The sequence below is a fragment of the Eretmochelys imbricata genome, chromosome 3 (assembly GCF_965152235.1).
Source record: "Eretmochelys imbricata isolate rEreImb1 chromosome 3, rEreImb1.hap1, whole genome shotgun sequence".
In the NCBI taxonomy this organism is placed as follows: Eukaryota; Metazoa; Chordata; order Testudines; family Cheloniidae; genus Eretmochelys; species Eretmochelys imbricata.
This window is the reverse complement of record NC_135574.1, coordinates 163,621,080-163,648,463: the sequence shown is the minus strand read 5'-3', so window position 1 is coordinate 163,648,463 and position 27,384 is coordinate 163,621,080. Positions and strand designations below refer to the sequence as shown.

Here is a 27,384-nt window from a genome sequence, read left to right as displayed (position 1 = left end):
TGAAGTAACATCATCTCAGGATTCTAACAATAATTAAGGTTGGACACTAGTTTCACAAAATCTAAGTGGAATGATTCATCATCTCTGGCTGCAATTACTTTTTAGCCATTATCCTCAGACTAACCAGTAATAACTATGCCAGCACCCCATATATCTACAGTTCTAGAGGAGCTGACATTTTACGTTTTACTTTCTGGGTTAAAAAAAAGGAGGAAATGGATAAAAGTTTTATCTTTCAAAGGGTGAGATCCTTGATTGCCCTATTTCTTAATTCTTGCCTTCAGAGTTGAGCATGTGAAGCAGAGCAACAAGACATTTGATCTGACAAATTAGCTCTCTGTCAAGAAAAAAAGAACACACCCTCTTTCCTTTTCTTTCCCGTATGTAAAGCTAACTGTCCTTTTTTTTGGCAGGAGGCAGGGAGTTGGAGGGTAGAATAATATTTAGAAAGGTTATGATCAGATGTTACCTTCCCTGTCTGTTATTGTGATTACTAAGCCACAGTGGCAAATGGCGTGCTGGGCAAAGACTTTGTCACTCCCAATTCACAGACGAGCAGTCTCAGATGACTTTTCTCAGATGAATGCAACCACTATATAAGCCCACCCACATGTGGTTATACTATTGTTTTGGAAACAACTACATTAAAATCAAGTGTAGTTACGTTTGCAGCAGGTAATTTGGCAGACTTAAAATAATTTCACATCAGTTTTGAGATGTTATATCTCTTCTCTTGCTCATATTTATGTGCCATAATAAAATTCAGATGCAGCTTTAAGCTCTGGTGCCAAATTCACCAATGTAAATCAGAAAGAAATCCAGCAACTAGATTTCAGTTTATTCTTACACCACAGATATCAAGATCAGAATTTGGCCCCTCACTAGAAACGTCCACTTAGAGTAAGATTTACCCTATATTTAAAGTGGGATTTAGGTGGTAATAGGGCCTTCATCATTGAGGTGAATTTTACCAAAAAGAATATAAAAAACAAATTGCATGTGAATATGAAACCAAACAACAGACTGATGAGTGGACACTTCATTCACTACACCTAAGCACTATATTTATTTGGGATGGGGAGGGAGAAAAACCATTCGGTGTCAGCACATACACCAAGGAAATGGGAAGGTTAAATCCTTGAAAATACCTTATTGCTTTGGACCACCTGCTTGTGTTGTCCTTTTCTCAAGAACTAGCGTGTGAGGGGGGTGGGGGGGGGCGGGGACCGGGGGAAATCCCCTTGCCAGCCTGCACTAGTGCGTGCTGTTCCTTCTGCATCTGCTGCCTTGTACCCATCACTGTTAATGAGTGTTGTAATTAATAGATAGCTCTCTCGTCTCTCTACTTGCACTCTGGGCTAAGCACTTTTCTCAAGTCAACGTTTGAAAGAAAGCGGGTCGGCACTGACTTACAGCAGCTCTGCAGATTCCTTTTAATTTAGAGCACTTACACCACCACTCCACTTATTACCTTATAATTACTGGACCGCTCTCCCATACATTATGATCTTAGACTAGAGTTAGAAGTTATTAGGGTACTAAAACATGGTCTCCCTCTCTCTCTCGCTCTCTCTCTTGCTCACTCTTTCGTTCTGTGACACTGCATTTTATACAGCTATGATAAAAAATATCAATTAACTCTTTCACAATCTACCAGCTAGAGGGCTTTTTATTTCTGCATGCTGAGGTCCTTTTCTTGAATACAAGCACCTGGCCTTTCTTTAGCCTTCTCTTTGTTGCGATTCCGTGCATAAAATCATTACTGTTACAACCATAGGAGCACAACTATATATCCTCTAGTCTCCGCTCGTGGCACATTCTCCTCTCTGCAAGATTCCTACTGGTGAATTTGCTCTAGTTTAGGGAATAATTTATAAGAGCACAAACTCTGTGTCACCTTCCCATTCCCAGAATCGTTATTTGATTACTTAATATTAAGTCAACAATTAATTAGTTGTCCAAACGCATGTTGTCTTATCTGGTGCAAAAATGGGTTTCTCCTACTATCCTGTACTATACTGTCAGAACCAAAATATTATCTCTCCTCTTTACAAGCTCAAGATCAGATCTCCAATGCTGTACAGGCTAACAGCTAGTCTGCTGATGTTTTTGAACTGGCAGTTTCTAGTACTAATCAAGGTTTATCTGCTCTTGGCTGCAGATTCAATAGTGCAAACTGGATTGGTGCACAGGAGTACAGAAGTACAGTTCAAACTAACCACTGCAAGGAGATGGGAAAATAGTAGCTTTCAGTGGATGAAAAGTTGCTCAACTCCCTGAAGAAGCAAACCAAACAAAGGATATATGTATATTGGTGACATTGGCAGTGAGTGACAATAGGCACGTGTTTCATGCTGATTTAATTTATCTGTTACTGCACCCCTTTCAAATGGAAGAGGTTCAAGAGCCATCTATACCAGTGGTTTTCAAACTGCGGGTTGTGACCCAGTACTGAGTCGCGGAACGTAAAGCACTGAGTCGCGGTCAGCACTTCCAACTGGGCTGTTAAAAGTCCCATTGTTGGTGCTGCCCAGCTAAGGCAGGCTAGTCCCTACCTGTTCTGACACCACGCTGCGCCCCAGAAGTGGCCAGCAGCAGGTCCAGCTCCTAGGCGGGGGGGCCACAGTGCTCTGCATGCTGCCGCTGCCCAGAGCACTAGCTCCCGGCCAATGGGAGCTGGAGGGGGTGGTCCCTGCAGGTGAGAGCCGTGCAGAGCCGCTTGCATGCCTCTACCTAGGAGCCAGACTTGCTGCTCGCCGCTTCCTGGGCGCAGCACAGTCTGGTGTGCCAGGACAGGCAGGAAGCCTGCCTTAGCACCCCCTCTGCGCCGCTGACTGGGAGCTGCCTGAGGTAAGCCTGTGCCCCAACCCCGCACCCCAATCTCCTGCCCCAGTCCTGAGCCCCCCCCAAACCCAGAATCCCTTCCTGTACTCCAAACCCCTCATCCCCAGCCCCACCCTGCAGCCCTCACCCCAACCCTCTGCCCCAGCCCTGAGCCCCTCCCACACTCCAAACCCTTCATCCCCAGCTCTGTTGGGTCGCGGGTGTCAACAATTTTCTTCAACTGGGTCGCCAGAAAAAAAGTTTGAAAACCGCTGATCTACACCTTTGACAGGTTGGGCCATCATCAAGTCATCTCATTAAACATTTGGAATAATGCCTGAACCAGATCTCAGTAAGAGCGTTGCCTCCTAATTACTACTTAGCTCATTACACTGAAGACTTCCTAGACACCATTGCATTTTATTCTAAAACTACAGTTGGAGCTTAATTCTCTCTTCCTCTCTGTCTCTGAAAGTCTGCAGCTCTATTATTCAAGCCTGAAATATTCACAACTATCTATAAATTCAATTGTCAGCTCGTGGGTTTTATTCTAGACTTCACTTCAATCTAAAATTAGAGGCACTAAAATTCACATTAACTCTAAGAGGAATGTAGTGAATAAGACTTTATTTCAAAAGAACACCTTTTTGTCAGAAAGAGCTATTTTCAAGATGATGGCTTTATCTGCATTCAAAGAGAATAAGCCCAATTCCACATTGTGCTGTTAATGCAGAATTTTTTTAGGTCACATTGGATTAATAAAAACCTAAATTTAGTTAAGGTGTATGAATAGAAATAACATGTTTCATATGAAAGTGTACAATATTTATTTTAAAGTCTTGGTGGGGTTGTTTTTTCTTTATTATTATTTTAAGTCAAATGAATGATAGCTGCACTGGAGGTGGAGTATACCCACATGTGCTTTCTAAAACCTCTCTCAGCTACTCATGAACAAAACTGGAGACATTGCTGACTTTGGATTCACAGTCCATTCAGTGCCCACAAAGACAGCAACTCCAGTTTGCTCTAACAATCGTCCCATGCCTGCATCCAAGGGAGAACAGATTCTTAGGAAAACAGGCCACTTCAAACCTTTCATAATATATCTTAAGTTACATCCCTTCATGTTTGCTATAATGCAAAGATGCAAAAATCTTTCATCTGAGCAAAGTTTAGCTATTTGGCCCAGTGCTTTTGGCAGAAGGTTATAGAGAAGAATGTTAGCAAATGCACTCAAAACCACTTAAAATAGCTTTTTAAATAAAACAGTGGTAGATATTTTCCATGCCACATTTTTCTACAAGGCCAAGAATTTTTTAAATATCATTAATGAAGATGTTAGTGGCATTACATTTATATTGCTTCTATCTGCTACACTACTAATGATATTGACAATGCTGACACTGGTTAAATCAGTATCAATGTCCTAGTAGGATGTATAAAATAATTTGGGCCCAATTAGTCTTAGCGGAGGAAACTCTCCCACCATTCAAGTCAATGGGACCTTTTCCACAACCAAGACGGCAGGATTAGGCTATTTGGTTAGAATATTGTTTTCTCCTTTCTTCCCTTATTTGACATATTTAAGAAGAATAAAAACAAACAAACAAACAATGGCATCCTGGGATTGGAAAACAGGCCAAATTTTGTTCCATGTTACACCAGCGCAGCCCCACTGACTTCTACAGTGCTGCAGTGATGCTGTAACTTAGAGCAGAGCGACCCTTTGTCCCAGTAATTACACTGGTCACCAATAAATAAACAGACATTTACCAAGCTGCCACATAATGGTATGAGATGTCACAGTTATTTTCCATTGTAAAGGAGAATTTCTTTGATGCTGCAGATGCTACAGTGTGTTAATGGTAACTTCTTTAAATGAGCCAGTGAGATAGGAATTATTATACACACTTATACACTGGCACTTTAAGAACACCACCCATCCACTATCTTCCAACATGCTTCACAAACATCAACTGTGGTCGACTCACAAAACCTCTGTGAGGCCGGGGTATCCCCACTGTGTAGTAGGCAAGAAAGCCTTGCCCAAGATCACACATGAAGTCTTTGTCAGAGCCAGGAATAGAACCCAGCTTGCCATTCTTCCAGGGCCACACTTTAACCACAAAGAAGTGTGATATTTCACTTTTAGTAACGTTTCACTTTCTGTACCAAAATCAATAGACAGAGAATGGTGATGCGTGCACCTGTGATTTCCTATATTTTGTTCCTTTGAATGGAGGAGAAAAAGTATTTGTGTGGAAGGAAACCAAAATGTTGCCTCTTGCAGTGACACTCAGGTCACCTCGAGACTCTCTCCCAAGCTCTTGTTACAGAGCTGAGTTACAATTTCAGCTGAAATACTTTACAATGAGCATTTTTTTTCTGCTTCAGCTAATTGCACTCTAGTAAAGTGGCAAAATGTGAATCACTTAGTAGGAAAATGGGCACCAGCTGCTATTGTCAGAGAATGGTGATGCCGAAGAAAGGGAAAGCGACTGAATGAAGTGTCATGTCAGAAATCAACGGTGCAACGTGTGATTTTAGAAAACATGACTACTTTACAGAGACAGGGTGTCATTATGGCATCACAGTAATACGATGCTTTGACAACTGCTGGGTCTAACATATCATCATTGCATTAAGGTGCACTGGTTTAGTTGGAGGAAGGAACAGAAAGGATTCCTTCTTTTAATAAGAAATATCTTAAGGTCTGCCTGGTTAACCTAATGGATGAGATCATTAATTGCAAAGTAAGCATTGCTAATCCTGACCCCTCCACCACCACACACACCCATGTTATGCATTAGGCCTTTATTAACAAACATCCACGCATGGCCTACTGAGGAGTACTTAGGGCCGAAAAGATGGACATGACTGTCTCCATTGTTTTACAAATGTTGAGCAACTTCTCTAAAATTTATGTTTCTTCTGCCTCTTAAATTTTTCTAGCAGTCTCCATCATTCCATCACTATCAAATGTGCTGAAGCAAGCAAACAGCTCTCTCCAGGGCTGATGTCAGCACTGCTGACAGTTGGAGCTGTGGAAGCAGTGTACGTAGACATCAAGGTGCTGCAAGCAGCAGCCCACGTTACCTGGAGATCAAGAATCTGCAGCCAAGTTCCAGCTTCCCAACTGGTATCATCAATCTGCATGTGACCTACTAAGGCACACCACAGCGCTCAATGACACCAAAGTGGAAGAATGCACAATCATTCATTTTCAGTTCCAAGGCAAATATCCCAGGACTCTCAACTTCACCATAACTGCATTATTTTTAAAAACTGCAATTTTTTCCAACTATTGACTCAAATGTAATAATTCTATGCCCTGTAAAGTTAGGGAGAATATTTTAACCTTTTTTCCCGACATTTTTTATTTATGTAAAGTCATCACAATTGCTCCTCACTCTTGCAAGGTGATTCCCTGCACTTCCTGGTTGATAAACTTTATTAATGGGAAGGAAGCGGTCCTGTGATATCACAATGTGTTGCAAATGATCATTGTTGACAGTTTCTGCGCTTAAGGATTAGATTTGATGCAGTAATGCATACTAGTGTAATTTATCCTTAGCTCATTTCCTTGGATCTAGTTCAATTTAGGGTGAGCATTTCTTGTTTATAGCTCTAAATACTGTAAGCGAGCAACTAGCAAATCAATAAAAGTTCTAAATGCATAATAATACTGTGTAATTACATACAGGCTGTTTTGCATAATTAACTGCCTGAGGTGTTTCTTGATAAAATGGATACTGATCTAGTATAGAGCAACCTATAAGCCTATAAAGTACATACTGTCTATACAAACTGAGATTATGCTTAAAACTCTCATTCTAATAATCTAAACCGGGCTTTGGCACTACATGAACAAGAGCTTTCTCTTCCTGCCAAGTTCAAATCAATTCTTATGGCATTACTTTATAACTAACGTGATATTTCACTGATGATTACTATTACCCTGATTACTTTGAAGTAACGTAATAATAGCAAAAATACACTTAGATTAAACAAACTACTGCTATTAATCAATATTATTGAGATAAACCAAGTGTTTTAACAAGTCTGTATATATGCGCTAATGCAGCTTTAATTAAATGTATCCTTAGACATGCACAGTCTCTCTAGCATACTGAGCTCACAGAGCGTAAAGACCATGACGTGAATCCTAAAATTACTTGTAAGGTTTAAATGTGCAGCAATTGTACGCAGCAAAATTTAAATTTTATCACACCACACAAGCCCTGTTCTGTGCATCAGGCACTCTCTTGGGAACAAAAAGTTCAGAGGGAAGAAAAATAAATGACCTTGCACCTTTGAGCCAACACACCAGGTGTCTGAATAAGAACCAGGTCAAGTTACACTGGAGATACTGGGTAACAGTGTATGTCACTATGACGCACAGGAAGCCTCTAACATGTAAGCAAAAAACTGCAGCAAGATGTCACAAACTGAAGTCTAATATTGTATATGCGCCTGTAATATTTATTCATCTGTTGAGATTTACTATGCTACTAACAGACCTCCTCTGCAGTAAGCTTTCTGCAGAAAAGAAAGTCACCCACTTCTACAAATCTTAAGTCTTTCAAATAGAAATATGGATCAATAAAGTTTTCTTGTGTTCAGACAATTCAGTTTTCAAGCACTCAAAGGAAGGAACACACTGAAGAGAAACCAACACAAGAAGCAGATGACAGCTAAATGAAAATCCTTCCAGGGTGTCTGAAACTCACATCAAAAAAGGAACGTGCGCGTGTATACTGATGTATACAATGTATGAAGGTTCCAACACAGATCAACAATACTGAACAAGCAAAAAGTTAAGGCCGATTCTCAGTTCTTAATTTTCTCCTTCCTCCTTTGTTCTCACAGGCCTATAAAGTAGGAATATGGTTGTTATTTGGAGCCACGTGCTGGTTTTTATATTTAACTTTCCTGTTTGTTTGCTGGTTTTAAATCCCATATCTTGTTATTTATAATTATATTACAGTAGTGCCTATAGGCCTCAACTAAGCTGGGGCCCTGTTGTGCCAGGAGTTGTACAAATTTATATTAAGAGATTGTCTGTGCTACAAAGATATATAGCGGGAAGGCTGGAACATGACTACTAGAATGGTAGCCAAGAATCATTCTGTGAGAATAAGTATCAAGACTGGGAACAACAACATGTTTATTAAATTTTATTGTCAAATTATGAGCAAACTATTTTATTTAATGTCACACATTAGGACAGAGTGAAACACCAGCTGGTTAAAAATCCAGCTGGTTTTCTGTGATCTAAAATTATATTATCTGAGATTATTCTCTATTCATATCAGGTGGAGTTCACCTGATGTTTCCAGCCTCAGGAGAAGTTAAAGTGACAAGGCATCTCCTAACTATTAATTCTGGGAATTATTTTCAATTAAAAGAAATCAATTGAAACAGTAAAAGAAAATCAACACTGCATTCATCTCATTCAAGAAAAGAACCTCCACAAACTACAAAAATAACCAAAGATTTATTCCAGAATGTAACAGGCTTTCCAAAGAGGGATTATTTTGAAATGATTATAGCATCAAAAGCAGTTACTTGTACCAGTCAGAAAGCCAGTACTACAGATCACAGGGACCTAGTTGTCATTTGTCACTTGGGGGGGAGGGGGGTGTTAAGAAGAAAACGGCCATAAGTCTCAAGACAGACAAAGTTGTGTCATCCTAGCTTCCACAATTTGTCTCAATGATTTTCTGCTGACTATCTGAGAGGGAGTGTGTGTGTGTGTGTGTGTGCGTGCATGCAAATGTACATACGGGCCTATTACCCAATTCCCTCAGTGATTTTCTATAGATTAGGCAATAGATTAATTATAATTCATTTGCCAAAATCAGTGTGATATTGAAGAACAATTAGAAAGAGCATGATAGGAATGACATCAGATCCTGAGTTTCTTAAAGAGTTAGGATTAAAAATTGTGAAATAAATGACCCAGTTGGTTCCAGTTCCTGCCCACCTCCTCTCTCTACATGGACGCACACCACCGTGTGTACGTGTGTAAAATACTTGGTGAGCTGGAAAATGACGTTTTCCTGCAATCAGTGTTTAAGTGAATGTTTGTCCCTGTGTGTTACACCATGCTGGCAGCTAGCAGCAGGGAGTCGCTGAGTTGTTACTACATTTGATTTGACTGCCAGTAGGAAGCTTTATTTCTACCAACTGTTAGTTGCCAGCTCTAAGAATCTTCTCTTCAATTCCTGACAGAAATTGCCCCTCTCCCCCATTTTCTTTTCTTGTCCCCTTTTTTACTTTGGAGACCTTCGGCATATGGTGAGGAATCTCCAAGTCACGAAGCATAGTGTCTGTTTGTTCATTTTCAAATTTGCCACCCTAACTGCAAAAAGTGAATTATATTCAGCACCCAGAGGCCTGAATTTAAAATCTGGACCCTAGAACGAGGACAAGTTTACATAAACAAACTGCGGCTCTGGAATTTTATCCTGATTTTTTCTGAAAAATGTGCTATCAGAGACTGCAAAAAAAAGCTATAGGCAGACAAAAGCCTCCCAGCCACATCAACGGATGGGGGAACTTGATGGGGCCAGCAGTGAAAGGGGAACAGTCCCAGTAGCAAGGGAGGGAAACACTACCCAAGGGATAATATGCAGCTCCTCCCTTGGGAGTCTCTGGTACCCATTGGCCAGCTGTTGGAGAGGGGTGCTGATTGGCCAGAATTCCCCAGCTCCCAGGATTTAGCCCAGCACAGCAGCCACATGGATCCTCTTTTGGCTCCATTCCACCAGCACCATCCTACCCAATCAAACTAGCAATGCGAACCCAGACTCGCAGATGCTGCAGGTCTTGCCGATCGCCTGTTCGGGTGGTCAGGAAGGATTTTTTTCTCCCATGGGCCCACGGGCAGAGGACAGGGCATTTTTTGCCTGCCTTGCACCACCTTCAAGTAAGTAGGAATGCACTTAGTACCTAACTGAGCTATTGGGGTGTGCTGTTGTTTATTCATTGCTGCTTGCAGCCAGATCCCAGCGTGGTTAAGAGAATAAAATGAACTGTTCCCAGAAGTACAAGACCTGGGATTTTAGTGATGGGCCATCGGCTTGTGTGATAGGGTGAGACCTTGTGGCCTGAACAGGTTGAGATCCCCACCCTGCTATATCCTCTGTCCCCCTCACGGTGGGGAGGGTGCTAGGACTCAGAGAAAGAGGAGTCCTGGGTGTAGGCTGAGGGGAGCTGACCCTGTGTTACGGGTTATATAGCAAGGAGCCCTGTCACCCCTGCACTGGAAAGTATGGGTGGGTCATGCCGATCCACTAGTTTAATAAAAGTTGCAACCTGAGCTTAATTCCATGCATGTGTCTGTCCTCATTTTGCCACTGTGTCCACATCAATTTGAGCGGCTTTCACTTACAAGAAAAGCATTTTTTATCTAGCTCTCCATGTGCTTCTTGGATCTAGTTTAGTAAACAAACCAAAAAAAAAAAAAAAAACCCTGAACATCAGAGTGTTTCCTGAAAGGCTTCTCCCCACTGTCAAAAAAGATGCAGTGACTTCAACAATTGTTTGCATTGCTTTCTCCCTCAACAATAATGATTTTGATAATTATGATTAAATTATCATGGATCTGACAACAATTTCTAACAATGAACAGCATCTTTACAAAAATGAAAGCAATATGAATGAGTGTGGGGTGAGGGGGGGAGGGAAAAAAACCCCAGTGAGACAGTCTGAGAACTCAGGCTGAATGGAAAAGTAATTAACTCGAAAGAGCTAAAACTGTAATTACAGAAAATTTCATTAAAGGGAGGCAGGTGATTCTATTTCCCTAAATATGACAAGGTGCTGTATAAAAATAAAATAGAAGCTGGTTTCGGTGAGTGGAGCAGGAAAGCCATGTCTTTAACCAGATCAAATTCTCGAAATTGGCTGTCAAGACGGGATTGTTGTGATTTATACCCGTCTATCAAGTGCATGAAAGAGAGAGACAGAGAGAAAAAGAGGCAAGCTGCTGTCGCTTCCATTCGCAAAGCACCTTTAATTTCCTCAGCACCATCTGTTACCAAATCTAATTCACATTCCCCCCTAATCTGGTTTAGTTCTGTAATAGTAATTCTTCCACTACCCTTATGAACATGGCTCTCAATGAAAAGCTTTGGTTCTGGGTTGGTAAGAAATTGAATATTATACAGTTAAGGTTCTGGTGACTTAACTGAAGCATGCTCTCCATTAAAATGCACTTCTGGTAAAGGGATTTGTTTCCAGCCAATGCAGAGATATGGAATAGTTCAAATTTGAGGGTTCGGGGGGGGGGGAAGCGAGGCAGGGAGAAAGGAAAAAAAACCACCCTGATGATAGGAAAGCAGGCTGGGGACATGAAAGCAAAGGTTGTCATGAAATACAATTGTTGTCAAGTTTAGTCCCTTTCAGTACTGGCTATAAAATTCACTTTGTCATGATCTCATACAGAAAGCCTGAAATTGTTTTTGTTTTTTTGTTGTTGTTTGTTTTTTTTTAAGGAAACTGAGCTGAGTGAGGTATAATATTTTAGAAGGGGAAAACCTCTTTCAAATTATAAGATGCAAATACACCCAAGATACCAAACAAAAGTTGAAAGGTGTTTACAACTGTTACTGGGGCAAATTCTCCCAAATGCATACATTTCTGATACTCTCTAATTGTGCCATGTCATATTATGGCAGCATAAATCCAACTCTTTTATTGGAATTTTGCCTCCATAAAAACTGCAGGAGTGGGCCTTTACTGCAGTTATGAAGGTTCAGAAATTGAGTCACCTCTAGCCCACATAGCTCACAGACAGTCTTATATGAATTAATGGCTTATGGGGCTTGGATCTCCCCCTGCGCTTATGGATATCAATGGGGATAAAATCCTTGTCCTGTTGAGATCAATGGGAATTTCCCCATTGACTTCAATAGGGCCCGGATTCCACCCAGGGATTTTCCTCATTTATTTCCACGGGAGCAGAATTAGGCTCTGTGTCTTGAACTCATAGGAATAGAGCACTTGTCACTTTTGAACATAGGGTTTCAAAAGGGGGAGCTTATTTTCATGCCACTCATAGTAATGAGTTAAAGAATAAATAAAATATCTTTCCCCTCAATGTTGAAACATATATATTTCAGTTGACGAAAAGCAATCTTATTTCTTTGTCTGCAGATTTCCCCAAAATAAAGCCTCTGGCACAAACAGCTTTAGCCAACACAGAGTAATGTGTGAGCAATGTGTAGCTGTGAATAGCCCAAGGTTTTTTTGTATTTTTTAAAAAGGATTTGCAATAAAAAGAGAAGAGGGAGACAATACAAAAAATACATATAAATAGAATGGGAACATGCTGCAACATGTAGATTGAAGATGAATTATGCACTATATGAAACCAGAATGTACAAAAGAATTCCTAACAGAAGGAAAGATCACAAATGTATAGCCACACTGGAACATCTGTGAAAGGAGATGCACATTATAAAACAAGTAAATGAAATCTGAAGAGGTCTCCTCCGATTTTACTGCTTGACTCTTAAGTGATTAAAAGTAAAATACATGGAACATTGAAATAAAAGGTTTTTTTCCTTAATAGAAAAAGTGAGCAAAATCAGCATGGAGTTTGTTCCAAGCAGAGCAAAACTTTTGCCACCAGTCATGGACCAAAACCTCGGATGTACCAGGGTTGATTCCTAACTGTTGTAAATTGTCCTAGCTCCGTTGACTTAAATGGAGCTAGGACATGTTACACCTGCTGAGGAACTACCCAACCCAGCAAGTGAATTCAGTGGGACTAAGGCCTCGATATTGCAAGGCTCAGTGTGCTGGCAGACCACTGCAACTGTGCCAGGCCCCACTCAATTCAAAGGGACTCAGTGTGGGTGCAATAGTCCACCCGCATCTGGTGTGCATAAATGGTTGCAGAATCAGAGCCTTAGTTGTTAACGTATAACAAATGGCTGTAAGGTCCTAACATTTGCAAATCACTAATGAAACCTGTAAGAAAAGTGGATGTCTTTCTTTAGTCTCACTGCTTGTTTCCCTATTTTGATCCCTGTACATTCTGAAAATTAAGTGGGAAAAAAAAAAATACTTGAATATGATCTTGAGGACTATATCATCACACATTAAGACACATTGTATAATGTACATCAGAAATCATGGAAGAAAAATCTATCTATCCTAGCTTTGATTTTAATAAGCGTGATTATAGATCCTAAAAAAAATACCCCCCCCACCTTTGGCTTTTCACAGTTACACATTGTTCACATACGACTATGTGTAATTCAAAGCTATTTATGCCATTGGGCTTATATGCTGGAGTTTTGCCTCTGGATATTAGCAGCAAAGGTCAGGAAGAAACTGGCATAAATGGATTTCACTTCTACACAGTCTGCATAAATATAGCAAGCGAGTTTACAGGATAAGCTTCTTTATGAATTCCTGATGTGGCTTTTACTGTTTTTAAAAAAGGAAGGAAATTTGGTACCTTTAGAAAATATTTATCCAAGGAAGTGAACAAAAGCACCTTGCCATTCTATTTATTGCCTTCAGGACAGGATTACTGTTGAAGACAAACGCTTGCAATTTTAACATGACCATGTAGGTATGTTGTTAATTAATATGTGCCTGAATCTGCTTAATTATCACTCAGGCAAGATCTTGACTGAGTTTAGCTGGAGAACAACCTGAGAAAAGGCTGCAAGATTTGGCCGGCAACATTTATCTTATACTGTAAACCATATATTTCTGTTGTATTTTTGTAACATACTTGCCTTAATTATTTCAATTGTATAAGATCTCGATCACAAGTGCATGTCTTTTATACCCAAAACTTCCGCTGAAGCCAACTGGGAATCAATTGGAGTTTTGATATGTTAGACATTCACAATCGTTATCTTCAAGGAAAAAAAGTGCATCCACGATTAAACCAGGTTCAAGCGCACCTCCCTGATCCTGCAATGTGCTGAGCCTCACTGACTTCAGCGCAAGTTAAGGATGTGCAGCACCTTTCAGGAAATATTCAGCACTGAAAAAGAACATCCCCTGAAGTCAATGAGAGAGCATCATGGAGCAGGCTTGCAGGATCAGGCCTTATGTTTTGGATCATGGTACGTCTGGCGACCACCAATCCACATTTCACTCAGTGTTGGGATAGAATAGATATCATTAAGTCAAATATGCCCCATCTAAGGTTGCCATCCCTACAGGATAGTCCTGGAGTCTCTAGGAATTAATCTTTAATTAAAGATTATGTCATGTGATGAAATCTCCAGGAACCAAAGTTCGCAACCTTACCCATTCCTGAACTGGTCTCTTGTAAAGCAGGGGTTTGACAGCAACTGTCAAGTAAAACAGACTGGGTTCTAGACTATTGCTTCTTTACAGGATGGTATCCCTGGCATTCCAGGAAAAGATTAGGAAGCTGAGATAATAAAACCAGTTAACTCAGAACATTGCCTGTCCATGAATGGAACCTCGCTTACCTGGGTGTGGTACGTTGAGGTCAGTGTGAGCACATAAATAAGGTCACCCTCTTATTTCCCTGTATCAAACATGCTGTCAAATTTACACTGGGATATCTACTGAAATATCTGTCATAGGAAAACAAATAGTGACAGTCAAATGGTGATGTGTGATTGGCTGACTGCACATTATACAGGGATTGTTATCCTACAGGTTTTATTTAATATGAGAGCACACAATTTATGTTATGGGTGATAAGGCCAAGAATGCTGTAAAAGTGAAAAAAATATGGCAACAGTATGCAGTACATCACCAGTGGGATAATTATTTTATATAAAAAGTTGGCATTCTTAGACTTCCAACACATAGTGGATGAAATTCATATATTCAAAGGAGACATAATAATAACCTGTCTGCTGGTGGTGATGGATATGTTTTTAATCCAAATGACCACAATCTTCAGTCTACCTGTCATAAAGGGACAGGAAAAATTGGAATTTTGCTTTCATAATTCTTTAAGTTGAAAGAGAAAAACCCGGAAGCATGATAAGTGGCTCATTCCAGTGGACAGATGGACAGGCGGTAGTAAAAGAAGTATGAATAAAAGGCATTGTTCCTTCACTAATGCTATTTTCACTAGTTACACTCTGAAACTCAGTGACAGGTATTGTATTCTTTGCCTTTCACTTTTTACAGAGCACCTCTACATGATCAAACTTCCCCACTCCCTGACATTAAGCAATTGCTGTAAAAGAATAATAAGATCGTAATACTATTTGGATGTCGACTGAAAGTGATCCTGCAGAAACAGGCAGGGAAGAACTGTTTCAAGTGCCTCTTACGGACTAGAAGCACATGCCTGCTATGGTCTCCTTTGAGGTTCCTATTTCTAACTTCCGTGTTACTAGAAAGGGGAGTATGACCTGTATAATTTATATACATCAACTGAATCAATTAGCCCAGGCAGAAATTTGATAAATTTATCAGTTACCTCTGATCCAGGGAGAAAGTAAGGGCATCTATACAGCTATCAGAGCCTCTACCCCCACTCTCTCTTCCCCCCTTCAGCGCAGATCCTCCCCAGCTTGCTTTCTTCAGGAAAAAAAAAATGGTGAAGAAATTTAACAAAGTTAAAATTAACTGGTAAAAATGCAGGCAGACTGCTCAGTTATTTCATTTTAAAAGATCTTCATTTTCCCATCTGTGTTATGGCAATTTTATTACACATTCGGCAAATTTACAGTAACAAGATGTTCCCCTGACAAATTAATCACTTTCCAAGCATTTTAGCATATAAATAAAATATCACCTCAAGAGGGAAAATCAGCTCAATCAGTTGACTTAACCTATCTTTCAGGGAACTCGCCTGAAACAGATTGAGCACATTTTTTCTGAACAGGGATCGCGCTCACATCCTCCTGGAATCCAAGCTCATACGGTGAGGTTTTTCAGAAGAAAATCTTTAAGGCTTGCTGAAAGCAGGATTCTCAGTGCATCGCAAGAGCTGTGCTCCTGCTGGTGACAAGCTACTCCACTGGCAGGAAAAGTCAGGGGAAGAGTGCTTCATTTAGAGCCTGATATCTCACTATACCTATGTTTCCCCTTGGTACACTGTGATCTCTTCATTTCTGCAACATTTCTCTGGTGGCTTGCAACAGTAATAATACAATAATCAAATAATACATTTTATTTTTATGATGTATCTGCTGTAGTGTTCTAGGCACCTCACAATAAAACGACACAGCTAAATCTCCAGTGGCACTCAGAGCTAGTCAAAACTACTTCATTTCCTTAACTTTTCCCCATACTCTTCGCTAATTTTGGAAAACGAATTCAGCAATTATGAAAAGTAAGAGATTGGCAGCATTAGAGATGCAATATGTGGATGGCAGAGAAGTGGGTTCGACTCTAGCCTTCCCAAACTAATTCTTAAAATGATTCATTTCTGCTGTGGAAAGAATTTGTAATTTGAGGCAATATGATAATTTAGCCTCTCTGAGAAATGAACTTCAGCCTCTCTTGCTCTCCCCCCGCACCCTGCTTCAAACAAATGCTGCTTCTTCCCCCGTCCCCCTTCATACAAATGCTGCTAAAAACTAAGAACAAAGCTAGAAGGCCACAATTTACATCCCGGGTGAACCTATCCTTACTTTTGCCAAAAGGAGTTGGTGTGTGCACGATTTCTAATAATATAACAATTGCTACTATCAGAATCCTTGTAATCTTATCTTAATATATGCATGATGACACAGTGCTGCATTGTAGCCCGCACACTTTAAAGAAATATGAAAGTAGAGCAGACTTTTGCCAGAAGTGGTGTCTGACAACAAAGAAATACATAAGTCTTGTGCTACGATGAAGCTGTCCTGCAAAACAATCATAATCTTCTTCTCAACAGAAGGCGTCAAGCAAAAGAGAATCCAACCCAGAATTCTGGACTACCTCCTTCCCCTCACTTCCCTCCCCGAAGAAATGCTAACCTTACCCTCCCCAAATATTAATAAATGAAAAACTCATGCAGTTTACACCACCACCATTCCCCCATGCTACGGATGGGATAATGGAGTATTTTATGTGATGCTATTAAGTAGCAACATGGATGCTCTATTTGTTACTTAGCTGATATAATTAATAATGGCATAAATAGTCATATTAATGCTATCAGGCATCAGTATTAAAAGCTGCAAGCACTATATAAATCTAACTAGCTAGAATGGACTGTCAGCTATAAATTGTGGCTAGATGAATCACTAAATATAAATTTACATTGTAACTAAAATGTTTCATAGGTTGTAAATAGCCCTTACCTGCTAAAACTTTCTTTTATTTTTTATTTTGTTTTACAGAGGCAAGGATTTTTAGGCCATAAAGAACAAAGAATTGCAAGCAGTTTCTGAATTCAGTTACACCGCCACAGAGTTACTCTGGTCTTAGGCCAGTGTAACTTAGTTCAGAATTCAAAATAAGTTTAAAAGCCTCCATTTGAAAACAAAAACAAAAAAGTGAGATGACTATTAGCAAATGAATCTGATCCTTCACTTCCTATTCAGGCAAAACCCCTGAATAATGGGTGCTGGTTCATGGTGTTAGGTTGTCTGCAGGGTTTTTTCACATTGCCGAATGATGCTTTCATCCAAATACCAAAAAAATATTTTCCCACTAAGACAATAAAGCTTCAAACACTGACATTTTAAGAACTAAGTCCCGGATCCTGCAAAAACATACTCAAGAAGTAATTATGGGGCTACTCACACAAAGTTACTCATGTATACAGGTGTTTGCAATGTTTTACGTAAGGAGAACCCTATACCTTCAAATATCGCATACAAGAAAGCAGCAGCCTAAATAAATATCAAGCACTGTTTCCATCTACCCTTGTTATGTGATAAAAAACAAAACAAAGAATAAACTAAGGAGGAAAAAAGAAAAATGCAAAGATAGTCCCACAGCATTTCACATTTCCTATCATGTGCCAACCACGTTTAACTCCCAATGAAATAAGTGGAAAAATGGGAAGTGTGCAATTTTATGCAGAAAGCCCTACATAACTTTCCGGATCTGGCTCGCTGCATAAAGGCTTGTAGGCTCAGCCAATCAATATTTTATAAAGAGTTAAGTCACTATGAGTTGAAGCTGAAATGAAAAATATGCATGCAAAGGCATTCACAGTATCTGGGGCCCAATCCTGCAGGATTTACTGGCTGCCCAACCCTGCAGGATGAAAACCAACTCCTGGGAATGGCTGAGCACCAGGAGGAGTTTATGTGCACCTAATGGGATTGGGGCTCCTAGTCCTTAATCCAAACTCTTAGTAACACCAAAGGAGAAATTCGGATTGGTTCAGGATTTGGGCCTGTGTAAAAGAGGCATGATGTCTTAGCGATTCGCCCCTTGTACAGTCTGCTGGTAAACTTCTAGAATCATCAGAATATTGCACAGACAGATGTCCTCCTCTGGGTTTTTGAGACCGGTGGAAACCCTCAAAATTATCCAGGTCAGTCTCTAAATTGAAAATGAAGCACCTCTTTTGAAAATACGTCCGTGCGGTAGCCACTGCTCACTACATATATACTGCTCAGTACATTCATTAACACAATGATTTCTTCTGCTTACTGTCAAACACATATTGTACATCTATTCAGCATTAAGCAATAGAGCCAATTTACAGGGACCACAACCTTTCAAAAGCAAGAGAAACACTATATGGAAAGTTAACTAAATCACTGTCTAACCTGCACCCACAGGCTATACAAATCTTCATTTAGCAACAATTATGTTGATCGTGTTGTAAACAGAAGATATATATTCAGAATGTCCAACTTAGGTTCTTTAACGTGCTCTCAAGGATCTCAACTTCTGCATGTTCAAACTGTTTTTCATGTGCCTACTGTGGAAGATGCAGCCCCTTTTAATTTGAAAGAAGACAAAGTGGATTATTGGTTAGCTCCACGTGCCAGTAGGGTGATCCATTACCATGGATATTCTACTGCAAGTACATGATGTTGCCTTAATAGTAGCTGGAGCCTTATTGGCTTAAAAAAACGTAAAAAGGGTTTTGCATGTGAATTGAACTTAATAGGTTTGACATGGACTAACCTTAAAAAAATCCAATCCACTCAAATCCCTTTGGTGGCTGCAGTTGAATGTTGTGCAAATCTTACAGAAGCAGTCAGGCTGCTGGGATTTCAAGGTGCTGTGTCGCTTTCTTGCACAGCTCTAAAACCAGGCAAAACAATGACACTGAACCCTGCCCCTGTTTCCAGGATTCATCTTATTAGGTTCCTGCCTTTATTGCCTGGCTCAGGAAAAGCTCACATATTTAAAAATAGAATGGAAGAGAGACTTGTGAAACTGAAAAATACCTCCCTCTCAGCCAAATATGAACCCTGTAAAAATATCATTTTCTATTTTATAAAATGTAGTATTGAAATAAACTAAAGAGTTTCATATATCAAAGAAATAACACAGAAGCACAATTTTTAAAAAGCTTCAGAAATATAGCTAATGTGCTAGGTATTCAGATTGCATTCTTCCATTTAAATTTAAACCTGATTGCTATTTATCTTTTCTAGAAATAATTTATTTTTAGACGCGAATAATAATGATGACCTTATCTACTGCAATTCAACCCTTCTGTTGCTTGATTTTTAAAATTAACCTCAGCAGGCCTTAAATCCGCCTGTTTGTTTTGGAAAGCTACTGTATTAATGCATGACTATTTGCTCATCGCCATTTTAAATCCCTATGAGATCCAGGTGTTTTGTATGCATGTGTACATAACATGTGTGTGTATATACATACGCACATACATATATACATATTTTGTGTTTGTGTTTGCATGTGTGTGTACAACACATTTCTGGTTTTAAAAGTATTCAATTGCTGATGTGTTTTATTCAATAACAATTAAATTGAAATAGGAAAAAGGAAAAAAAAAAAAACTTTTCTAACTGCATTTCTTCCGAGACTAAAATGTAGATGACTATAAATGTAACTAACTACAACCAAATCAAAACCACACACAGTGTATAACGCATCAAATATGTAAAGCAGTTATAAAATCTTGGTTAACAAAGGGCACAAAAAGCTCTTAAAAGGAAATATTTTATTTCTGCTAAATTAATACCTAAAAGCATTACATTTCATCAGTTTCACTTAGGTTAAAAGTCCCAAAAGAGTCTCCTCCTGAAACTGGCTATATTTTATGTGCAAACCAGGCTGAGAGCTATCTAAATCTAGATAAAATTCATTGGCTTGTAATCTTCACAATGATCTATACATCTAAATCTATATGCAAATCAAATGCTCTCATGCATTAACACATTCCAAAGCATCTAGGAGTAAGAGAGCGCTCTCTCTCTCTCTCTTTTCCCTTCCTCCCTTTTCTCTCCTCCTCTCCCCCTCTCTTTATTTACACTAGCTACCTAAATAATTCACACTGCCTTCTTTTCAGTCTAAATGTTCTTCTGTTGAAGCCTGCAATGAGCTACTGCGGTAACCAGATGGACACATGAATGCAGCAGGTGGGACAGATGGCAGACTGCCCTGTCTGACGCTGGCTGTCTCAGCTTGGAATGCTTTTTCCTTCCAGGTACATTATCATCAGTGTAGCAGAAAGCAGTAGGTATAGGGGGAAAAAACCTTTATATACACTACTATACATGAGTTAGTTAAATAAAGATTTACTCCAGTCTCCTACAGGAGAAAAGTTTCACTGTTTCTGTTTTTCCAGGAAATCACTGAGAAGTAAATGTAAAATGAAAGGAATACCTGAGGTCTTATAAACAACTCGGAAAAGCAAAAGTGTATTCATTAAAACAGCTGGTGCTTTTGAAGTTAAAGTATTCAACCAAACAACCTATTGCATAACTTTCCACTTTTAAATACCCTTCGCCTTTTGCACCCAAGTATTTTTTATTCTTTGGTTTAGAACAAAGATCTTCAGAGTAAACAGTCATGGTTTCCACACAAAACCTTATCACTCATTACATGTGCACCCAAAACTCCCACTCTACCTTCAGTGTATATGCAGGATCAGACCCTAACTCTTTGAACTTCTTTTGCTTCCAGTTTCAAGAGATGCACAAAGGTAGTAATTTATTAGTGAAAACAGTATGGCCTATGAAAAAAGTGTAATCAATAGATGAAGCAGTAAACTCAAATTCTCTGTTCATCTGGAAATGAACATTTTAATATGCTTTTTCCACTGTGGAACTTCATTGCACAGTGCACTGGGAAGAAAGCAGCTAGGAAAAAACAGCAGTATGCATTTTAATTTGGAATAAACAGTTTTTAAAAATCTCTGGAAATATTTCTGGCAGATTCTGATTGGCACTAATACAGGCATATCACAACATTAATCTCTCTATAAACTTCACTGGTGCCCCAAAATTTTTGACCAGTTAACAAATATTTATCTGACTATAAACTTTTCAAACGTGTAGATAACTGATTTAGTATGTTAAGCAAAAATTCAAGTTTTCAGGAATTTTTTTTTTTTTGCCAGTTATATCAAAACCGTGTAAGTTGTTACATGGCTGGGACCCTTGATGCAACCGTTTTTGTTTTGTTTTCGTTATCCACACCTGCCCCTTAATGCATCCTTCCCCAGGCCTTCCACTCTGCCCATGATATCAGCCTTGACCACTTGCCTGTTCCTCCCACAGACCTTTGCATACTTTCTCACACTACACTCCCTGTGCACCAAATGCCCTTCCTTGAACTGATCTGAGGAATCCACCCTGTCCTCCTTCAAATCCCTACTCATGGTGCACTTCTGCTGAACCACCTACAAGAAATTATCCCACATTTCATAGTTAGGCTGAGGGGCAACTGAAGTCAATATTTACCTACACAATGAAAAAGCGTACCTACACACAGATGCATACACACACTCGCAGAAACATATATAAAATTCTTATATAGGTATATATATTTCCCTTTGCTCCAGCTTTTGTATATTATTCATCTTTTTAGACAGTAAAGCTCTCTGAGTAGGAAAAGTGTACTACCTCTATATTCATGGAGCAATTAGAATCATAAGTCCTATTCCTGACTGGGGCCTCTGGGCACCACCACAATAGAAATATTAAACAATAACGATGTGGAAAATCTCTTATGTGGTTGAATTGCAATTGGGTTTAGCTATTGTTTAAAAATATCAAAATAGTGTTTATGAGAAGATGTATACACATGATGTGAAATCTAATGTAATATTGTTATCACAAAAGCTGGTAGTGGTATCATTCCAAGTGTCCAATTCTGTTCTAACTGAAAAAGGTGGCATAACTCACTATAGACTCCAGTGGAAACAGCTTCTGACCCTAAATTAAACTTATTTAGATAAGTTAGGAACTGGCCCAAAACCAAAACATGAACCAAACCTAAACCTCAATCTATTTTGAGTTTTGAAATTTTTTTTTCAAAGAAACATTTAATGTAAGTTCTAGCATCAGCTGGCACAGGAAGAAAATATTGAAATACCATCAAAAAGGCTATTCTTGGTATATTTCTAACCTGGCAGAAACCAGGAATTACTGAAAATCTCACAAGACAGCCTGTTGCCATGGGATTTCCTGACTGATTTTGAGGCCAGAGAGGTTAAGCACTTTGGATAAGCTTCAGATAAGTATCCAAACTTTTATACGCTTATGTGTACAGATTCGAGCCTCTGAACTTTTTAAGGTTTGGCCACCATTACTCTAAGAAAAAAAGGTGGAAGAACTCAGGGATCATATGGGCATGCTGCCAGAGTTATCAAACAGAGTTGGGTGCCAGTGACTGTTAGAAATGGTAAAAATGATGAACTGAGGACTATACTCTTCAGAAAAGCATTTGAAGTTATAGCTCCGAATCTGCAACATAACAGAAAGATGGTAAAAATAGTGCACTTCAGAATCAATTTAAAAGTGGTATCACACAGGCCCTGACTTCATTAACTATTATTATGTAACCAACTTTCAATAACATTTATGTACACTACTTTGAACACTCAGGAACATCCTGTTTAGAGACAATCAAACTGTGCTACTGCCAGCTGATGTCAAAGGAATTGAACATTTTTAATACCATAATTCTGGAACTAACCTGTAAGGGTTTTGTTTTTGTTTTTTTTTAACCTGTATTATAGTGGTTTGTTTGCCTGGCTAGAGATTGTTAGATCTGCTAGAAGTTGTGCTAGCCCACCGTTGAAGAAAAAACAAACAAACAAAAAAAAACCTTCCTATTTTCATGAAGTCATAACTGGGCTAGCAATGTTCCCTCTGGGATGAAAACTGTCATACAAGGTCGCCGCCAAAAGCTAATTTTTTCATCTCAGTGCAGAAAAAAAGGAAGAGTGAAAACAATAGTTCAGGATTGCAGGACTGCAAGAACATCTAGACCTTTTCTGGTTATGGACACTGCTGACGCATGTATTATTCAAAAATAATTAATTCTTAAAAGATGGAGTTAAGAAACCTGCTGGTACATAATCTAATTTCGTTGTTTTAGGCCCTTTAAGCGAAGAGCTTTTAAACTGACAAGGCTGTAAACTCTTGGCCCTCTTCTGCTCTCACATATACCTGTGCAGATCCCATTGACACCAAAATTAATCTCAGTGAATGAGAGCCCAATTTTGAACCACTACTTATGGCTGGGCATATTGCTTACTGTCCTGAGGAGTCACACTGACTTCAGAATAGTAAGCATTATGCCCTAGTAGTGTTTGCTGGACTGGGCCCGCAGCAGTATCTTCTTCTTCAATGAAGCATATGTGTATTAGGAACTTGCCTTCAAAAGGAGCTCTGCATGTGCCTCTGAGGGGAGAATTTGACTCTTTGAAAAGCAGCTACTGTGTGTACAAATTATAGTGAAAATTATTACATATCTAAATACACATATACCCAGTAAAATACAGCATCTTAAAGAAGTGATTATGGGAGACAAGATTTTTTTTTAAAAAAAGTATAAATACATATTTAATTCTGTCCCATCAAGAAAATAACTCATATTTTTTAAGACTTCTCAATCCTATTCCCATGAAAGTGGTGTAGGAAAGAAGGCCTAAACTTCTAAATATATTGTACTCAACCTAGAGACTATGGGCCAAGTTGTCAAAAGTGCTGAGGGTCAGATTTTTATAATACCTCCACAGCAAGCAGTCTGTATTGTTTCTCCAAGGAGGGGTGAGTTGTTGGGAGCTGAATGCTTTTGAAAAATCCAGACACTTCATTCAAGTGTCTAAGTGAGAAGGGAGGATTTTTTTAAAATCTAGCTACATATTCTGGTGTCTAAATGGGAGCTGTTAGGTGCTGAGCTATAGCCCTAGGGTGATGAACACATAAGAAACTCAGAGAAAGAGTGAAAAAATATACACAATATTCATAAAAGCACAACTTCAATTTAAATATGAGTTTGCCTAAAAGACCAAAATTGCTCAGGTCAGATAAAATACTAATTAACAGAGAGATGAGAAACAATCATAAATAATAAGGGACAAATTCTCCCCTGCTTCCCCCCCTCCCCGAGATGCAACCCCTTTCTCTTTAATGGAGCTGCATGGGTATAAGTGAGGGAAGAATTTGGTGCTGCATATAGTGAATATAATCAATATATTTTGCAGTAGATATGTGCTGGTGTCTCAACAATTTTTAAAACAATATATTGTATGCAACAAATGAACACATAGAAATTAAGCCTCAAATTACACATATATACTCTTAAAATTATGGCACAGACTGCCTTCCCCTGCATCAATAGCCAGAACTAAAGAGGACATTCTCATCCTTAACATCAAGTATTTCTTATTTCCCCATTCCTCACCAACAGAAATTAAAGCCATAACTTTGAATTCCAACACAGGACTTAACCCGTTTATGCAATTCAAAAAAAGAAAGGAAAAATAAAAGTTTCTTTAAATAAAATCAGAATTACACAATAATTCTTGTACTTACTTCTCTGCAGCTGAGCCAGAGCCATTTACATAGCCTTTGGAACACTGTTTAGTAAACAGGGCGTGTATGGTGCTAGAGTGCTTCTATCTTGCTTTCCTTGTAAAAGCAAGGCAGGGGTTCTGTTTTTAGTGCACACTTTGGTTCAGCGTTAATCCTGTTTTATGTTGTTCACACCTGCTGCTGACTAGCAGCCTGCTGATGGATTGTGGTTTGTGCTGCTCTCAGTGAATCCTCACTAACCCAGCTCTACAACAAAAAGCTGCTCTGCTAAACTGGAAACAAAGACGTGATTGCTCCTGAACACTTGAAAAAGGAAGAGCTGTAAAATATGCCTCATCTTCAATTACTTTTCCACTGTCAACTGTTTAGAAATAAACATGGGGTTTTAAGTGTACATGTTTATCTTTAGTCCTACAACAAAAAGCTAAAACATATCCGCATGCCTACCCTCTCTAGAAGTTATTCTGCTAATAAAAATATTAGTTGTAAATGCCGAGAACATAAAATTTTAAACATTCTCAGTGCAACTCACCTATTCCTTTCTGTACAAAAATAAATAGATCTGTCTGAGCAGAAATGTCTACTATTACTAATTAGCCTCTTACAGTTGGTATGGCTACTTCCACCTTTTCATGTGCTCTGTATGTGTATATCTATATCTATATCTCCTTACTATATGTTCCACTCTGTGCATCCGATGAAGTGGGCTGTAGCTCACGAAAGCTTATGCTCAAATAAATTTGTTAGTCTCTAAGGTGCCACAAGTCCTCCTTTTCTTTTTACTATTATTAAAACATTCTCCAGAAACCTTTATATAAATGGAATTTTGCTGCTTCTGAGGAACTTTCTTCAGTGCGTTTACAGAAAATACAAAGGGCCTGATTCTGAGCTCAATTATACTGGTGTAAATAAAGAACAACTCAATTCAAATCAAATATTTTATCACAGTGTAAAACCATCTTAAGTAAGATCAGAATCAGGCTAAAAGTGTCTATAATGCAAGTGGCCAGCGCACTTAGTTTTACACTGAGAAATTCGACAGGATTCTCTCTCTCTCTTCTGAATCCTGGAAGTTTCTGAGCACCTCCAGTGATGTACCAAAGGCTCTCAACTTCCATGCAGAGGGCACTCAGCATGCCTACTTGGAAATAAAGACATAAGACCAACATCTTCATAATTAGATGTGTAAAATTGGGCACATAAATCCATGGTCAGGTATCTATTAAAATTGGCCTGATTTTCAGAGATGCTGAGACACCCTGGATTTCAACAAAATCCATGGCAGTTGCAAGTATTCAGCATCTTTCAAAATCGGCCAGTTTTATTGTGGTACCAGCACGTGTATTTAAGTGCCCAACTTTAGGCACTCTTATTTTAAAAAGTTTGCCATAACACCCAATCCCCTCTCACTTGAATTAATGGCAAAAATGTCTATGACTTTAACGGTGCAGAACTGGACCAATACCTTCCTCTTTAATTTTATTATTACAGATAGATCATATTCTGGAGACAACAGAAGGATTCACCGTTAATGAAAGGGGCTAAAACTACGTTGTACTACCACTAGTGAGAGGGGTCAAGCTTCAGCCCCCTCCTCCCTTATTCTCCCAACTAGTCCTTCTCAAGTTTATTGCACTTAGCATCACTGGGAACCAGGCCTTGGATGTTTGCTTTTTCCTGTTGTGCTACCTTGTGTGTAACCTTTCTTCTATGGAGGAGAGAAGGCCAAGCTGCTTCTTGTCTAAGAGCCATGTTCCTACATCTCCTAAAACACCCATATAAATCTCTTTCATAAAGAAAGGAATGTAGGTTTTACCCCAATCCAGGCAGTTCTCTAGCTACTAAAACGTATTTTACATCTCATGAAGGAAAATTCACTTGAAGATTATGGCATTCTTTAGCAGCTTTTACATGGTATAAGGAGTCTTCACGATATTCTAGCTATATTATACGTCAGGATAATATACATTAAACAGTTGTGTATTATATTCTGTAACTCGTTTCTCTGGTTTGTAATGGAAGGTTAGGAATTCATTAGCAAAAAATCAAAACAAAACAAAAAAGCGCTAAACAAGCTTAATTCTTTAACTGCTCTTGTAATTCGGATGCCAAAACTAAGGACGGGGGATCATTCTTACTTAGCCTTGACATTTCAGAGTCAGAGTTGTTCTGCCTCCTTTTTAGACTATCGAGGGCTGAGGAGCCTGGCATAATGCCACCACTGCTTTTAAGAAGATACAGAAAATGTGGTAGTGATCTTAGTATTTCCTGGCCACACTCACTTGCCTCCCTTCGGCAACTCTTTACTGGCACAAATGTCACATACTGGAGACGAATTCTTGAGCTTCGGCTTGGCTTCTCCACAGATTTCATTTCTCTACAATGCCACCAAGTCATTAGTTTTTTGAGGTTCTCCCTCCCAGTAATAGGGCCTGATCAAGCCCATTGAAGACAATAGGAATCTTTCCAATGACTTCATTTAACATTTGATCAGTCCCAAACTGCTGAAAAATAAAGGGGAAGATTTTTAAACTGACAAATGGGAGGTTAGAACGTAGCTTCCCTTTTGTGCCTTTGAAGATCACTCTCAAAATATCAAGAAGATCACTCTCAAAAATATCAAGAAGATATCAAGAAGATCACTCTCAAAAATATCAAGAAGATCACTCTCAAAATA

The 27,384-nt window shown here is 39.1% G+C and overlaps 1 protein-coding gene across 3 annotated transcripts in view; it reads right to left on the bottom strand.

Moving 5' to 3' along the window:
- The window catches only part of ESRRG (estrogen related receptor gamma), a 437,341-nt gene that overhangs the window by 156,929 nt on the left and 253,028 nt on the right, over positions 1 to 27,384 (bottom strand). Inside the window, exon 1 of one of the 3 annotated variants that reach the window (XM_077811944.1) lies at positions 4,694 to 4,737. The exons of the other annotated variants lie outside the window; for them this stretch is intronic. The gene's annotated coding sequence lies outside the window, so the exon portion shown is untranslated. Of the gene's footprint in view, positions 1 to 4,693; positions 4,738 to 27,384 lie in introns of those variants that run through there. 3 annotated transcript variants of the gene reach the window in all.